Raw genomic sequence first — 17,912 nt, 5'->3', positions numbered from 1 at the left:
ATATATATATATATATATATATATAAAGAGAGATATACACACACACACACACACACACACACACACACACACACACACACACACACTCCAAGATGGCAAAACAGTAAGAAAGAGCAAACTCCCACTTCCACTGTGTAGTGATCTTGCAAAACAAACACCAGTATCCTGTGATGAACTGTCGGTCTGACAAAGCAATCACCCTAAATAAACATTCTCTGAAACAAACATACTTGAACCCATATATCTATATCAATATTTATCTATATCTATCTATCCATATATATATATATATATATAATGCGTATATGTGTGTGCGTGCGCATATATATATATATATGTATATATATATATATATATATATATATATATATATATATATATATATATATATATATATAGGTCTACTTAAAATAATCTAACTTCAAAAATATTTAAACATAAAATATCGACAAAACTATCTGAACACAAACTATTATTAAGGTTACATCCGGAGAATCGGCATACTAAAATTAAAATCATGTAAATATTATCTATTATACCATGATCCCCCCAAAACGTGCACGCTGATTGGCCAGCGTGCCCGTTGTAAATTGAGTTATACTAATGGAAAAAGGTCCGGTCGCCCGGACTTTTTTCCATTAGTATAACTCGTTTTTTTTAAACACTGTCTCGCTATGTTAAATGGGTTTAACATGGCGAGAGCTTTAAAATAAGCAGCGGAGATCTCCGTTGCTTATTTTAAAGCTGTCTCGCTATGTTAAACCCATTTAACATAGCGAGCAGTTTAAAGCAACGTAGAAAGCAAGATCTCCGTTGCTTTTTTTAGTGTCTCGCAATGTTAAATGAGATTAACATAGCGAGACAGTTTTAAAATAAGCAACGGAGATGACCGTTGCTTATTTTAAAACTGTCTCGCTATGTTAAACTCATTTAACATAGCGAGACATAAAAAGCAACGGAGATCTTGCTTTCTCCGTTGCTTTTGCACAACTCTGATGTACTGCGAGGCGCGCAGTACATCAAAACTACGCGGATGCCAGACATCTGCGGAAGGGCAGTAAACAGGCATTATACTATGCCATTATTTAAGAAAAGTAACAGTTTCTTTTCTTAAATAATGTCATGGTATAATAGCAATAACCACTTCTGGTGTGGGTAATGCTAAATTTACCCACGGTTGGCTTTGTTTGGTCCCTCGGGCTTCGCCCTCGGGACCAAACCACGCCAACCGTGGGTAAATTTAGCATTACCCACACCCAGGCGTGGGTTATTGCTATAATAATAGATGTATTCCAAACTGGCCCTACAGATGCTGAAAACTTTCTATTACATATAGAAAGATTTTTTTTTTGGTGAAACAATGCTTTGAACTGAAAAAATTAAACCTATGGTAAAGCTGCAGGCACACACTTATTTGGACAAAGGGATCATACTACAATCATCTGCACTAGCAACATTAGCACTGTTCTACATGGGAAAGTTGTAAGCAGTGAATGACATGTTGCTAATAATATTGAACTTACAGAATGTGGTGAATTCTGCCTCTGTGTTATTACAAAAATAATTAAATGCAGTGTATTAATTAATGGCAGTGAAAAACTATTAGACTCATGCAGCATGTTATGCTCATAAAGAAACAGTATGTATGTGTGACGCCCGTGCCATGCCCAGCAATCAAAGAGCCACAGTCCTCACCAGTAACACCAGAGAGGGCATCTCATATATGAGGAAAGGATAACAAATACACACAGTAAAGTGCAATTTCCCTTAAGAGCACACAGAGATCACAGTCAGTCCAGGGCTGGTCACTCCCTTGCTCCCCAGGTCCCCAATAAGACTCCTCATTGGCGCAGCTGTAGGGTCCAGATCTCAGCCTAACTGGGCAAGCTAAAATCTCCAGCACCCTCTCTGTCCAACCAGTGCTTCGTGTCCCTGCCCAAGTAGCTGACACACACACACTTTGAGATAAGAGTTTACATAACCACAGACACTTCTGGGGAAGGCTGGCACAGGTTCTTCAGCTGTGCCCCTTTTACCCAGACTATATGGTAGTAATTACTGCCACCACCCAGCTAATATTTATCAGCTACTCAAAGGCCCTTAAAAGGGTGTCCAATTATTACTATACAATATTATTATCCAAATGGTAAGAGTGACTACAGTCAAGGCTTATTAGAGTGGCTATGTACAATTTTACCAAAGGCATACAAGTACTCTAAAGAGCTTAAATTATCTCTACACAAACCAGCCACAGTTAAAAGGTTTTAAAATATTTAATAATAAATAACTAAAACCACAAGACAATACTTTCTACTATACAGTACTAGTCAAAAGTTCAGAGATCACACAGAAATACTTACAAGAAATCATCAGTTCAGTTCTGACATCTTATTCTAATCTTTTCTAATTCGTAGCTACTTCTACGAGAAAACACAGTTCTAACATTCTACTGACATAAAGAGAGCATAAGGCAGTCCTGAGAGTTGGATAGTCAGACAAAAATGGTTAATAATCTCTGGTTCTCAGTGCTTAAATTGAAATTCCAGTTCTGCTAAACATTACATCATCTTTTACACCTTACTGGTGTTCCTAGGCTGACAGAAACTGCATTTACATTCGTATACACTTAGAGCAACAAAGGACATTCCACATGTAAATTCTGGTCATTAACTTTAGCCTTAAAACAATAGGCAGGAAGCCTTCATTTAGCCGGACTGGAGCTGACTTTAGATCAAAGTGTCACAACATGCTTTTACTGGGTCAGTAGAGAGCACTGTTGCCACATTTTTGTAACAGCATTTTTTTTTCATTCAAGACAACAAGGCTGGGATTCACATTCATATTTACAAGTGCTAGAATTATGTATAAAATTATATCTGGCTAGGCTGTCAGCCTTCACCCTACTCTACCAGTCTTCACACCCCCCCCCCCCCCGGAGAACTCAGGCTAGTTTTTCAAGTGACCCTTGAGAAACACCACTTGAGAAGGTTAGGTCTATCTGAGTGTACCTCACCCCATTCCTGTCTTGACACCCATTCTGCATTGGCATTGCTACTCCCACTGCAGTGCTGCACTGACATATCATATGCTTGCAACCCCTGGCTCCATCTTAGCAACTTGGAATTTTGCTGGATGGCTCTGTTTAACCATGTTAGGGGTTTGTGATCTGTCATAACAGTGAATTTTCTTCCATACAGATAAGGCTGAAGTTTTTGCAGTGCCCACACTATGGCTAGACATTCCTTTTCTACAGCTGCATAGCATTCATCCCTGAGCTGGAGCCTACGACTGAGATAAACCACTGGGTGCTCTTCTTCCTCTGAAGAAATCTGGCTAAGTACAGCCCCCACCCCATGATTGGAAGCATCCACCTGTACAACAAATTCCTTGCTATAATCTGGACTGGCTAACATGGGGAGTCCTGCCAAAGCTCCCTTAAGCTTTTGGAATGATTGCTCACATGCTGGGGTCCACACTACCTTATCTGGCCTGTTCTTCCTTGTTAGGTCAGTGAGGGGAGCAGCTATAGTACTATAATTGAGAACAAACTTTCTGAAGTACCCTGCTGTCCCTAAGAATGCCCTCACCTGCTTTTTGGTAACAGGTGCAGGCCATGCCTGAATGGCTTCCACTTTGGCAAGTTCTGGCCTTATCTTACCACTCCTCACTCTATGTCCTAGGTAAGAGACCTCTGCCATTCCCACCTGATATTTGCTCGGCTTAATGGTCAACCCTGCCCTCTGTAGTCTGCCCAACACATCCCTGACATGCTGAATGTGGTCTTGCCTGAATGGCTGTAGGTAGCAATATCATCTCTGCAAGCAAGGGCAAACCCTCCTGCTAAGATATGATCTCCCAGCCTCTGGAAAGTCACTGGGGAGGTTTTCAACCCAAAGGGCATCTTTATGAACTCATACAAACCAAAAGGAGTCACAAAGGCTGATTTCTCTCTAGCACTGGGAGTCAAAGGCACCTGCCAGTAACCCTTGGTAAGATCAATGGTGGTAAGATACTTAGCACCACCCAGCTGCTCTAGGGCCGCATCTGTCCTAGGCATGGGGTAAGCATCTGACTCTGTATGACTATTTAATTTCCTGTAGTCCACACAGAACCTGGTGCTGCCATCCTTCTTTGACACCAGCATCATTGGGGAGGCCCAGGGACTGTTGGACTCTTGAATCACCCCCAGTTCCAACATCTCCTGTACCTCCTCCCTCAGAGTCTGTTTGACTCTCTCAGGCACCCTATAAGGAGCCTGCCTAATAGGCCTTTGGGGTCCTGTATCCAACTGGTGCTGCACTAGGTGGGTGCACCTTGGTTTCCCAGTGAACATGTCCCCAAATTCCTGCAGCACTGCTCGGATTTCTCAAACCTGGGTAGGAAATAGCTGCTGGGACATTGTAGGAGATAGCTGCTGGGACATTGCTACCCCTTCCACTGAGGTGTCAGCCCGAGCCTCACTGAGGAGATCAGTCACAAGATCTCCCTCAGACTCCTCCTGCAACCCACTGCAAATGTTCATCACAAGGGGCTCCCTATCATGATAAGGTTTCATCATGTTAACATGATACAATTTTTGCCACTGCCTTCTGCCTTGTGTCTATGCTCATAAAACTTTTTCCTATATGTTTCAGGTGTTAGCTTAAACAGTTCTAAAAGACATTTCTTTACAGCAGTATAATCAAAACATGCAATGTCAGGCATTTTAGATAATACAGTTACAGCTTTACCATGGAGTAAGGGGGTCAGGAACCGTACCCAGAGCCTTTGGTCAACTTCATACTGTTTACATACCCTCTCAAACATATGAATGAAACTATCAAACTGATCCCCCTCTTTAAACTGTGGAAGAAATTTACTGACCTTATGGGCTTCTGGGGTCCATTTACTCCCTTCCCCATTACCTCTATGACTCTGTCAAAGAGTCAGCATCTCTGTCTCATGCTGCCTCTGCTTTTCTTGTTCCTCAGCTTGCAGATGTAACAGTTTCTCATTCTCCTCAGCCTGCAAACGTTGCAGTCTCTCATTTGTTTCTAGTTCCACATTCCTGGCCTCCCACTTAAGTCTCTTTAGCTCCAGCTGGGTTTTTAAGTCCACTGCAGAAAGGTTGAGCTGTCCATTCTTCGAGGGAATTATATCTCCAAATTATATCTCCACTGCCATTCTGACTGTCCTCCTGGTTCCTGTTTTCTGATGCAGCTGTAACCAAGGCTGCATTTAGGTCTGTTTTAGTCAGGTTTCCATGCACCAGTCCCCTAGCCTGGCACATCCCTGCCAGCTGGTTCCTTGTCAGCTTTCCATACTCCTCTGCTGACAGGCTGCCTACTCACCCTAACTAACTAAACTAACAAAATAAATAAAACAATTGTGATCTGAACTATGAGTATTCACTGTGTGGCTGTTTTAGAGTACAAAACACCTTCAAATCTCACTGTACACAAGCTACAGGATTCACTCTACCTACACCACTACAAGCCAATTAATTAATATGTGATATGGATATCCCACCGCTGCTAAACACAAATGAGAGGATATCCCAACCACTGCCACAAAGAAATATGTGACACCCGTACCCTGGCCCAGCAATCAAGGATCCTCAATCCTCACCTCTAACACCAGAGAGGGTGTCTCATATATGAGGAAAGGATAACAAATACACACAGTAAAGTGCAATTTCCCTTTACAGCACACATAGATCACAGTCAGTCCAGGGCTGGTCACTGCCTTGCTCCCCAGGTCCCCAATAAGACTCACCACTGGGACAGCTATAGGGTCAAGATCTCAGCCTAGCTGGGCAAGCTAAAATCTCCAGCACCCACTCTGTCCAACTAGTGTTTCGTGTCCCTGCCCAAGTAGCTGACACACACACACTTTGAGATAAGAGTTTACACAACCACAGACACTTCTGGTAAAGACTGGCACAGGTTCTCCAGCTGTGCCCATTTTACCCAGACTGTACGGTAGTAATTACTGCCACCACTCAGTTAATATTTATCAGCTCTTCAAAGGCCCTTAAAAGGGTGTCCACTTATTACTGTGCAATATTATTATCCAGTTGGTAAGTGTGACTACAGTCAAGGCTTATTAGAGTGGCTATGTACAGTTTTACCAAAGGCATACAAGTACTCTAAAGAGCTTAACTTATCTCTACACAAACCAGCAACAGTTAAAAGGTTTTAAAATATTTAATAATAAATAATTAAAACCACAAGACAATACTTTCTACTATACAGTGCTAGTCAAAAGTTCAAAGATCACACAGAAATACTTAAAATAAATCAGTAGTACAGTTCTGACATCACAGAAAAACACTTAGTCTAATCTTTTCTAATTCCTAGCTACTTCTATGAGAAAACACAGTTCTAACATACTACTTACGTAAAGAGAGCATAAGGCAGTGCTCAGAGTTGGATAGTCAGACAAAAATGCTTAATAATCTCTGGTTCTCACTGTTTAAAGTGAAACTCCAATTCTGTTACACATTACATCATCTGTTACACCTTCCTGGTGTTCCCAGGCTGACAGAAACTGCATTTACATTCTTTTACACTTAGAGCTGCTTGGTTTTATATCATCCGTTTTCTGTTAAGAGGGTACATAAGTAGTTTTTAAGTTCTGGAAAGAGTTAATCATTGGTGTTGTAAGTGTGCATGTCTATAGTTTACAAGTTAGTATTTCAAAATTTAGCATTGTAAGGTTTCAGTATTATGAGTTTCAGTCAAGTGAGTTTTCAGTATTTTCAAACTGTTTTGGTCTCGGTCAAATGAAAGTCAGTCAAATGAAATTTTGGTCATGTGAAGTAGACTCAGATATAAATAAATATTTTATATATATATATATATATATATATATATATATATATATATATATATATATATGTGGTTTACCTATAAATAGTCGCATGATGTGTGTGCGAACAACAAATGTCCAAAAACTAATAACTACACACTCAAAAATACAATGTGCAACCCCATGAACACACACTATCAAACTGACCTGCATAACAAATCCAGCACCTAAACGCACCAGAATTCCCTACCGCTCTGGACCCAGGAACAAGTGCTACCATGGGTCCCATGGGGGATGCATGTCCAGCATCTGATTTGGTGGCATCGGATTTCGACGTGTCAACTGCTGACATTCAGATTACCTGACGTTTCATCCCGCAATGTTATTTCTCAGTATTCTGAACATTCAACATGTTCATGTTCGTTTTTGTCAAGGTAAAGCTATATATATATAATAAAGAGAGAGAGAGACGCACACACATACATCCACCAACTCCAAGATGGCAAAACAGTAAGAAAGTGCAAAATCCCACTTCCGCTGTGTAGTAATCTTGCAAAACAAACACCAGTAACCTGTGATGAACTGTCAGTCTGACAAAGCAATCACCCTAAATAAACATTCTCTGTAACAAACATACTTGAACCCATATATCTATATCAATATCTATATATATATATATATATATATATATATATATATATATATATGTGTGTGTGTATGTGTATATATATATATATATATATATATATATATAAATAAAATGTGTATGTGTGTGTGTGTGTGTGTGTGTGTGTGTATAGGTCTACTTAAAATAATCTAACTTCAAAAATATCTAAACATAATATATCGACAAAACTATCTGAACACAAACTATTGTTAAGGTTACATCCTGAGAATCAGCATACTAAAATTAAAATCATGTAACTATTATCTAATAATAGATGTAAAATGTTTGCCTGCTACATTAAGAATGTGGATATTCCAAACTGGCCCTACAGATGCTGAAAACTTTCTGTTACTCATAGAAATATTTTTTTTTCGGTGAAACAATGCTTTGAACTGAAAAAATTAAACCTATGGTAAAGCATGGGTCAAATGCTACTGGAAAGGAAATGCTAACTACAGACACACACTTACTTGGACAAATGGATCAGCCTGCAATCATCTGCACTAGCAATATCAGCACTGTTCTACACTGGAAAGTTGTAAGCAGTGAATGACATGTTGCTAATAATATTGAATTTACGTAATGTGGTGAATTGTCTGTTAGATTAGCTGAGTAACATTTCTGCCTCTGTGTTATTACAAAAATAATTAAATGCAGTGTCTTAATTAATGGCAGTGAAAAACTATTAGACTCATGCAGCATGGTATGCTCATAAAGAAACAGTATGTACGTAAAAGAAACTCCATTACTAAGAAAACAGTTGAAGTAGCACATTTTCATTTAAACAATATTCCATTACTTGAAAGGTAGTTTGTTGTGTAATATTTTAAATGACCACCTTCTCATTGTGAAGAAAATAATGTCAACCAACAGCTCCCAAGTGCCTGAACTGGAAGGCCAAGAACAGAAACGAGCAGGACAACCACAGCAAAAAATTCCACTATAATAAAAAATAAAAACATGAAATGGATAAGTGCTTTCACATAATTATATGCTTCCTCAGATCATGATATAATAACAAGAGATCAAGTGCATTTACAAATTAAAATAGCCTATCATAGAACAACTTGTGCAAATTGTAAAAGGCAACCACTGCCCTATTTTGATGCTCCCAGGCTTTTGAGTTTACGCCCACTTAAAGCAGGCTTAATGCTAACATTAGCATTGATACCTGGGAGCTATGTGCCTGTAATCTCAATATCCATCCACTTGTTCTAAATAATTATTAATATGCCCACCCCTCACATTGTTAAAAACATGCTGCAGTACTGTAAAGCTAAAATTATGACCTGATAGCTCAATAATGTGTTTAGCAAGAGCATTCTTAACATTTTTAGTCTTTATTTCATATATATGCCTGCTGGCTCTATCCTTTAACCGTTGAATAGTCTTGCCTACATAAAAACAAGAACGGAGGTTACATGTAGCCAAATAAACTATATAAGTGGTATTATAGTCAGCATAAAATCTCAGTTTAAAAATAAATGTCATGTTGGGATGACTAGACTCCTGTTGTTTGGTTATAGCATCACATACCTTACACTTTCTACAGGGGTAGGTACCTAATCTATTCCGTCCATTTGATTTGTGCTGCTTAATACATAATAGTTCCTTGAGGTTACTGTTGTTCTTACAGATAAAGGTCAGCATATCTCCTACAACCTCAGCTATCTGTCGATCTGTAGTTAGAAAATGCCAATTGTTCTTAATAGTATCATGTATCACATTGATATTACTAGTATATCTAGTAGTAAAAGATACCCTGTTTCTCCTAGAGTTCCCTAAGGGCTTCCTCATGTCTTCTCATTGTGGGGAGGGAAACCAGCAAGTGAATAAGCCTATAGTTTGTCCTTGTCAAACCTGGAAATATTGTGGGGACCAATGACTAGAAACATTCACAAGAGTGTATGAATCTAAAAAAGATCAAGGCATAGTGTTAGAAAGCTGTAAATGTAAAACCAAATGGCTAAGGACAAAACAGAGGAAGAATGCAATAGTTTTAAGGGATATATCAGCATACATCTGTGTTAAAGCAGCATGTAAAAGCAGAAGGAATGAAGTTAGAATAAAATATTATAACCTGATACTGTTATAGAGAAGGTAGAAATAATTAGCAGAGAAGAAGAGAAGGAATCCATCATAGAAAGGGTATATTCCAAGGGTATGTAGTTAAAAGATGTAGAAAATGTACAGTCTGACCAGAATACTTTACTTTCTTTCAAAGTAAAACTGAAAAACCTATAAATGGAGAAAGTGTAGATGAGTGTTATGAATGGGAAACATAACAATAAGAAATATTTCACTAGTATAATAAAATAGGCGGGTAACAGTACTTCATCAGGGTTCTAAACCCATTTATGTCATTATAAGAGAGAAACTTCAAATAAGGAAAGGTAATAGGCAACAGGTATCTGTAAGACAGGAAAAATCTAAAACTGAAGACATATCCTTTGTAAAGGAAAAGTAACACTGAGAAGGAAAATGAACTAAGAGAGCAATATTCAGTCACCCTGAAACAGAGAAAAAGCAACATAAAAAAGAAAAGCAAAAGAAGAAGGAATTGTATACTGAGATATAAGATTACCTTGAAGAGTGCTTTAATGACATTTATATCCATACAAAATTATCTTTAAGCTAAAAGAAGTATAGAAGTAAACTTACCGTAAGAGTAGACATTTGAATAATCACTCTTACAGTAACCTAAGCTATATGGGTTATAGCTTGCATATGGCAATAGCTGTCTAGCTTCCAAAACCTAAGGGCACCTTCTATATGCCAAAATAATTAGCTTTTGTTGAGCTGATAAAATCAAGAGACAGGGAGGCTAAAACCCTAAGAAGGAGAATGTTAGGAAAAGAACCATTGATGTCCACACCCTGGCATAAAAACATACAAAAATAAGGGGGTGGAGGGAGTAACTAATGCAGCAGTGATCATTCAAGCATATGTTGGTATGGTAGGTTTACTTACACACCTGTACTTTATTCTTCGTATTGATCACTGCTGCAGTAGCCTAAGCTATATTGGTAGATTACCATAGCTTAGATAGACTGGGAGGAAGAAGGATAATAGTCCAGGAGTTCCTGGAGCATTGTCCTAGCAAAGCCTGTCTTAGACCAGGAAAAGGAATCCAGTTTGTAGTACTTTGTAAGAGTATGCACAAAGGATCAAGTTGCCACTTCTAGAATATTTCTGTTCTGTTTTATTTTTTATTTTTATTTGTGCTTGTTTGTCAAGGTAGAGCACTGATATCCATGGTCTTTTATCAGACTTCTTGTTAAATAACTTACCCAGAGTCATACTGTTAGGCAACTGAGGCTGAGGGAATCAGACCCATTACCACTGGACCACAGGAAACAGCATGTTAACAGCTCCACCCTTTTCTAAAAAGACACGGATGAAAGAAAGGCCTTGTTAGAATGAGAAATTACCCTGCCTAACATAGTTTTCTTGTGGCTAGAGTAACAATAAGTAATGGCATGAGGCAACCACTTGGAAATAATTTGTTTTGACACTGGTTGCCCTTTCTTCTTACGTTCGCAAGAAATAAAGAACTGATCAGAATTTCTGAAATATTTTTTTTTTCCTGTCAAGACAGCACCTGAGTTGTCTGTGGGCATCCAAGGTATGAATAATGACAGGAGAATGGATAGCTTAGCTTAACATAAACTTGGATACCACTTTAACTGTGAAATAAGGATTAGTTCTCAAAGAAACCATATCATTATGGAAAATGAGATAATAGTGATCCACCATAAGAGCCTGCAACTCGGATGTTCTCCTTGCAGTGGTCAGAGCAATTAGACGGTTTTCCATGTCAAGAACCTCAAGTCAGACTAATGAAATTGTCAAAATGGAGCAAAAGTTAGTTTGTCTAACACAAAATTAAGATCCCAATGAGAAGCTACCTGTTTAATAGGAGACTTTGTAAGCAACACAACTGTCAAAAACATTTTAACATGAGACTGCATTGAAAGTGGGAGATTCATGGGCAGACAAATCACAAATAATGTAGAACCAGAAAAACACCCACTTTGAATGAGTGCTGGTTCATTTTTTTTTTTTTGCTCCAGCTAGAAAACCTTTTCCATTTACTAATAAATTATTTTTAGGACAACTTTTCTTGCCTCCACTAACACCTGCAACATGTTCTCTGAAAAAAGGTACTAAAACTCTATAATCCAGACAGTCAACTGTAGCTGTGTTGGGTTGGGATTTTTCAAATACTCCTGGTCTTATATGAGTAAATCCAGTCTGTGAGGAAGCTTATAGTAATTGTCCCTGGCCAATTCCACAAGAAGGTAGAACCATTGTTATATGGGCCAGAAGGAAATCACCACAATTATCACTGGAACCTTCTGTATCTCCAGTAGTGTGCTGGAAACCAGTAAAAAGGCTAAAAATGCATACAGGAATATTCTTGTCCAAGGAAAAGAAAAGGCATTAGTCTTCCAGGCTTTCTTGCATGAAGTCCTGTAACAAAATTTTCCCATTCTTATTTTAGAGAGGAGGCAAATAAGTCTACCTGAGGAATTCCCCACCGATGAATCCGATCTTGGAAGACCCTTAGATTAACTTTCCATTCGTTTTCACAAGTCTGAAAAGTGGAATCTGAAAAGTCAAACTATGTTGATGTTGGGACCATACATTTCAGGTACCACTTAATATTTCTTATGTGGAGTCTTGCAAGAGGTATCATGAGTGTATCATAGGTACCACGAGTGGAAAACCCTTGAATTAAATCTAACTATAGAGCTATTTTTTTCCTGTGGAAGAAAGGCTCTTTGAACTGAGATGTCTAGAAGATACCCCAGAAACACAATCCTGTCTGATGGAGTCAAAAAAGACCTTTGAATGTTCTCATGGAATTACGGTCTGTGTAGGAGATCTCTTACCCAGATGAAAGATACCTATCAATTTGAAAAAGACTCTGCAAGGATAAGTAAATGGTGTAAATATGGAAAATGCTGATACTCTGTAGCATACAAAGGGCTACAACAAGAGCTAAACACTTTGTGAATATACTTGGAGCAGTAGATAACTCAAAAGACAAAGTAGAGAACTGATAATGTGACCCAGACACACAAAATCTTAATAAACTCCTGAAATATGGATGAATAGGAATGTGATGATATGCACCTTTTAAAATTAAGGTTACTAGAAAACTCAAATGAAGAAGAAAGGTAACAGGTTGTGAAGTAAAAGAACTCAGAAAATAGGCAGTATCACAAACTGATTCAGGAAACAAAGATCTAGAACTGGTCTCCTTGAATTTTCTTTCTTTGTCACCAAAACATTTTTAAGCAAAATCCTTTCCCTAACTGGACATGAGTAACAGCTGCTATTACTCCCTGAGACAGCATAATCGTATGTTGTAAGACAAGAGGCGAGAGACAAGATTTTGGTCACCTGGATGAGGAGGAATTCCCTGGAACAAAGGAATTTCCTCTCACTGTCATTTATATCCTAGATGGATCACATTCAGAACCCATTTGTCTGACACAATCTATTGCTAAAGAGAAAATGGATATTCATACTTTCTGGAATGGGTAAGGGACTACTAGGTTGTTGGGGGTGGGGGGAGGCAATGTCTCTTACATAGTCATTCTGATTTGTTTGACTGGCCTTTGTTCAGGGGCGTTCCTGCTTTTATTGTGGAACCACCCTGACATTACTTTTTAAACATCTGCTTACCAGCAGTCTCCTTTGGAAACTTTAAAGAAGGAGGGTTGAAAAATCTGAAAGATTCCCTGAATCAGCTTACCAATTAAATATCTGTCTAACAGAGAATTAAAATTTTAATTTTTCACATTTTTCTGGAAGGTTCTGAGAACACAGCCAGGCAAACCTCCTTAAAACAGTTCCAATGGCAGCAGCCCTGGATGTAGTATCTACAGAGTCATAAACACATTTCAAACAATGAGTATTGACCTGAAAATAGAAAAATAAAAAATAAATCACACAAAGCCGATGTTTCCTCACAAGAGGAAACTGAAAGCAAAACATTCCTCATACTTTCACGGTTAGTCAGTATAAACTTTAATACATGAGCTTGACAGTTCAGAATTCTAAAAATACAAGTTGCAGAAGCATACACATTTTCCCCAAACTTATCAAAAGCTTTACCATCCTTATCAGAAGGAGAAAGATTAGAATTAACAAAATGGTTGAAAGCACCTGGATTAACTAAAGCTGTAGTTGCTGAGTCATTCTGGGACTAGTGTATAAAAACTTGAAAGACTGAGGTACTTTGTGCATGTCTATATTATAACATCGAAGTCTTAAAACTTCAAATGTTATAATATTGAACCCTATGCACCGAACGCTGAAAATAGCGAAGCTGCAGAATATCGAATACTTTCCTAGGGAAAGTATTCAATGGGCCGTTTCTGCAGCTTCGCTATTTCCTCAACTGTGGAGCGAACATTACGGACCAGGTTAAGGTAAGTGTGCAAACAGATCGGGTTAACGTGAGTGTGTGATAGTTAGGGACCTTAGGGTTAGGGAGTGGATAAGGTGAGTGTGCGATAGGGACCTTAGGGTTAGGGAGCGGGTAAGGTGAGTGTGCGATAGGGACCTTAGGGTTAGGGAGCAGGCAAGGTGAGTGTGCAATAGTGACCTTAGGGTTAGGGAGTGGGTAAGGCGATTGTGCAATAGGGACTTTAGGGTTAGGGAGTGGGTAAGGTGAGTGTGCAATAGTTAGGGACCTTAGGGTTAGGGAGCGGGTAAGGTGTGTGTGCGGTAGTTATGGACCTTAGGGTTAGGGCTGGGTTAAGGTAAGTGGATAGCTAGTAGTATATGTATGGTTTTGTGAAGTGTATGTGTGTGGATTATTTATTTTGATGTGCTTGTGTTGTGTGTATGTTTGTCGGAACAGCAAATTTTTTCCCTGGGAAAACATTTGCTATTCTGAGTGTTCAGTGATATAGTCTTTTGATCAAAATGGTTTGATATTATAACATTCAAAGTTTTAAGACTTCGATCTTATAATATAGACCCCTCTGTGCATTCTATATGCTTTTTTAGGGCCGACAGGCTGTAACAAACACATTCACCAATGCTGACAACAGTGTGTGTGTGTGTGTGTGTGGGGGGGGGGGGTAGTGAAGGTTCTGGAAATTCCATTTGAAGCAAATCACAATATTTTCCAAGGTACTGAGAAGCCTCAATAATTTTCCCACTGAAAACAATGGTTTATTCTGGAAACAGTCTCAGAGAACGAAAATCTCTTACAGGGAGAATCAGATACCACACAGTCCTTAAAATATTAATCTGAAATTCTAGGAGAAAACACTGCACATGTCCCTACAGATTCTATTTCTTAAACCTCTTCAGGGAAAGAAGAATTCCTGTTTTTTTAACCAGAAATTACTCAGGGAAAGAGGAATCTTTTTTTCTTTTTCCAGAAACCATCTTACAAGAAGGGACAAGAACCCACACAAGACATTGAGCCAAGCTCAGTAAATTACTTCCTTCTATTCTAACTCATACAGGAGAATGTAATTTGTTCTGTCTCTTTTTAACAGGAAAATTATGATAAATAGACTCAGTATTGCCTCTAACAGCTCCCCCAGGGATGGGCAATACATTCTGACTAAGCAGGGGCACATTCCCTGCCCCTTCTCCCCTGACCAAGAAGAGTGGCTCTTCCTTGCCCTCTGAGGGGACCCAACAGCCACAGAGGATGCGGCTAATTCCCGGTCCATGGTAGCTGTATGGACAACACCAGACAGATCCAAAGAAAAAGATTAGTTGTCTGAGGAACCAGCTTTGGCCACAACAGAGTCACCCACTTCTGGCTGAGGCAAATTACCAGCCTGGTAAAGGCTGCTTAACTATCTTTTTCTTTTTTTTCTGGATAGAAGAACGTTTGACCAAGGGGCCAGAAGTTTGTTCCATGGCCAAGCTAAAAAAGGTGCTTGCTTCCTAGGGAAGCTTAGCAGCAATAGTCAGCAAAACAGGAAAGAAGCAAAAAAATAAATCACTTTTTCCCATACAAACAAAAATACAGTGAAAGGCATATTAAACATTTCTCCCTTCCCCAAGGAGTAAAATAAATACAGGTTATCCACAGGAAAAAAGTAGTTTAATCAACTTTTACTGTAATAACTTTTTACCACAAAAGTAAAACGTTCACTCCCATTTAAAAGTATTTAAAACTCAGGAGACAGGCAATAAAAATCCATTTTTCTAGCTTAAGAGTACTTGTTTCTTTCAAAACAATAACTGCTTGAGCAGTGTCCTGCAAGCATTCAAGCATGCAGTTATAATATAATGTGAAAGATCCCCCCCACTGAAGGAAACTTATTTGCCCAGCAATGGAACAGTGTTAGCTGACTGCTGATCCTCAAAAGTTCATAGAGGAGCATTCTTTTCTTAGTCAGGAATACTGTGAAGGACTTGACACCAAAGCATGTCTTTTTAGTCAGCTCAGCTTGAGCTGACTAATAGTTTGGGCACGTGGAAGGTGTCCCGAAGCTTTGCAACCTGGCTAGCTGTTATATTCTGTGCTGGATATAACTTGTATAGCTTAGGCTACTGCAGCACTGATCAGTATGAAGAACATCACCTGATAAGCTTTTTAAGTCACAAACAAAAAAGAGCTGAGACTGGTTCTGTATTGAAACATTGGCATTCAAAATGCTGAGTGCCAAAAAAAGACTGAAAACATGGGAGAAGATTGAATCTCGAAAATTGCTTTTCTCCTTAAAATGTTTTTGTAGGGTGGCAAGACCCCCACACCACCCAAACTTATAAATATATATCTATATATATATATATATATATATATATATATATATAGATATATAGATATATATATATATATATAGATATATATATATATATATATATATATATATATATATATATATATAAACTCTGAGATCACCATACCTTGGATAAAAGGGAATATTCTGAGAAATGGCATCTCAGACTTAGTGTTTATATAAGTCTGGTCTTTTGTCCATTTTGTCTCCATATTTTAGGACTTGTTCCAGTGGCTCCTGATACTGGCTACTGTTGAGACCAGACCAGGTATTCCTCTGTTGAGTGGGAACGCCTGGCAATCAGCTGAGCACTTTCACCAATAAAGTATAACCTCCTGGGGAAAGACATTGCATTGGTTACAGACCACACCCTCCTTAGTGGGGCTACACAAGCAACAGGATGGGAATAGCAAACTTGGCCCATGAGTTTTTCACTAGAACTTTTGAAATCCACCATCAAACATTACTCACGTTTAATCCATTACAATGCAAGTAGCCAGTCTAGGGTCTACAGCCCATCTTGTTTCTTGCTGGTGGGTGTCACTGTGGCATGGTCTGGCAAATCTGACCCTAGGAGTTAGCAAAATTGATGTTGTATTATAATTTTGTGATATGTGTTAAAATTATTTATTTTGTAAATATTGCTTTATACAGGGGTATATTCTTTAAGAAAGATTGAAAAAACTAAGAAATGTTATGTTGGTCTGCAGAAAACAGAGACCCTGGAACACAGATATGATGTGATACCTTTACTGGACCAAATAGATTTTTGCAAATAACATTTGAATACTTGCAAATACATATGTTAATCCAGTAAAAAGTATTATATCACATCTGTCTTCCATTGTTTTGTTCTCTTTAATAGAGACAGGGATGTCTTTGCATTAGCAAGACAGGTTCCTATAAAGTTCAAGAGCAACACAAAACTGCATACTTACTATTTTCCTGATTGCATTTTTGTGCTGTGATCATTAGTTATGAAAAAGAAGCTCTTATTTAATAGACTTCTAACTATAACTTAAGTTCAAAATGCGACAAAAACAGAAAATGAAGCCCATACATCTTTTGGCATACTCTTTCAGTTATTACATCATTTAGAACAACTGATGTCAATTGGGAAACAAGTCTTAATTAATCAATGGACACTAACTGTTAAACAATTGCAAGGAATTAGTTTTCTGCTAAACTGTTTATTTAATTGACTGCTGTGCAATTGTTTAACAAATTGAAGTCCCCTGCCACTTTCCACGTTTCAGAGGAAAAAAAAACAAAACAAAAACACTGGGGAGTATGGTCAGTTACAGAAAGCAATGCTGCTTTCAGTGTGGCTGTCCAAAAAGATGTAATCAAAGTGATCAGAATGTCCCTGTGAGAAAATCCAAAGGCAAGCATTTGGTCTCCATTTTCCTGTTTTCGTGGCACTTTTGAAATTTACCTGCATGTCCATTGAAAAGATATTCCTTTTATGAATTAGTGATCACTAAGCTGAAAAATGTGATCAAGAAAAAGTTAATTCGAGGTACATCTTTATTTAAGTATGCAGATTAATTTGCACTTGATCTTTAAAAAGTGCTGGTAACAAACAATTAGCTACCTAGATCAATAATGTATAACAAGGAGGACTTTGGCCCTAGAGTTCAAATTAAATGGCCTCTCACTGCAGGGAGAGCTTTGTATCTAGAAAAGCA

At 38.4% G+C, this 17,912-nt stretch overlaps 1 long non-coding RNA gene across 1 annotated transcript in view; it reads right to left on the bottom strand.

The window, feature by feature from the left end:
- The window catches only part of LOC122789972, an 843,188-nt gene that overhangs the window by 818,807 nt on the left and 6,469 nt on the right, over positions 1–17,912 (bottom strand). Inside the window, exon 2 of the long non-coding RNA XR_006362895.1 lies at positions 8,295–8,396. This is a non-coding gene — a long non-coding RNA (uncharacterized LOC122789972). The remainder of the gene's footprint in view (positions 1–8,294; positions 8,397–17,912) is intronic.

This window comes from Protopterus annectens, chromosome 15.part0 (genome assembly GCF_019279795.1).
Source record: "Protopterus annectens isolate FY-2018-M chromosome 15.part0, PAN1.0, whole genome shotgun sequence".
Taxonomy (NCBI): Eukaryota; Metazoa; Chordata; order Ceratodontiformes; family Protopteridae; genus Protopterus; species Protopterus annectens.
Note: the sequence above shows the minus strand (reverse complement) of the source record. Positions and strands in the feature narration are given on the sequence as shown.